This window comes from Artibeus jamaicensis, unplaced genomic scaffold (genome assembly GCF_021234435.1).
Source record: "Artibeus jamaicensis isolate MK-2021 breed Jamaican fruit bat unplaced genomic scaffold, CSHL_Jam_final scaffold_847, whole genome shotgun sequence".
Taxonomy (NCBI): Eukaryota; Metazoa; Chordata; class Mammalia; order Chiroptera; family Phyllostomidae; genus Artibeus; species Artibeus jamaicensis.
In genome coordinates, this window is record NW_026522057.1 from 11,121,565 (window position 1) to 11,122,596 (window position 1,032).

Here is a 1,032-nt window from a genome sequence, read left to right on the forward strand (position 1 = left end):
ACACATCAGTGGGACCCCACGGTCACTGGTCACACACAGACACACCCAGTCCTACAGTCTCCTGCTCTGCACACCACACACAAAACCAGGGGATGAGCACACAGCCAGCCGTGGGCAGGTTGACACACAACCCACACACATCCAGCACACTGGCATGGTGCCCCCCTCTGCACCCCACTCGAGGCCTCGCTGATTAAACACACGTCCACAGCCAGGTACAGTGCGGGGGGCATTCTTCCACCATTGAGTCAAAGACCTCCCCAGACAGAGGGGCTAAGTGGGAAAAAGGCATCAGAAGGGAGAATGCTCTCCCCCAGAGAGAGACTTCAGTGTTGGAAGTTTGACCTGGACCCTGGTGGGCTAAGGACTTGCGGGAGGGGGCCTGCCTTGGAGTGGACAGAAGCAGCGCTGGGTGGGGGTGACAGGTGGAGCAGGCGAGAGACCCCGGGAAACCTCGCTGCCCGGAAATGAAAGCTGTGTTAAATATGGATTCAACCTCACAGGCTTAAACCCCTCCTATACAGTCCTTCCCTAACCCCGGCCACCGTCTCGCAGGGTCCCCACTGTCCCCACGCGCTTGGGGTGTGGCTGTTAGCCTCCTCTTCCAGCCGCTCAGAGCAGCTGCGGCCAGGGGCCTCCCCGCTGAGCGGGTGGGGGCCGCAAGGCGCTCCACTGCGGGCGACATCCCCAAACGCACGGGGTTGCTGGGACCCCCTCGCAGGGGAGGTGCTCTCCTGGGGTTGCAGACGCCCCCTCCTCTCCCGACTCCCCGCAGCTGGGACCCTTGGAAGGGAGGGGTGGAGAGAAAGAAGGTTCGGGAAGATCTTGAGGCTGGCTAGTTTCGGAGACGCCAATAAGGAACCCCCCAGCCCTCACCACACCCCACTCCACCCCCATCCTAGGCTGGTCTCGGGAGGGGCTGCCTCTCCCCGCCCCCCTGGCCGCGCGGCAGGCTCCCTCCTCCCGCTGGCAGGAGCCCGGGCCAAGTGGGCGCGCCCGCCCGGGGCCGGGATCCGGTGTCGGCTGCAGCTG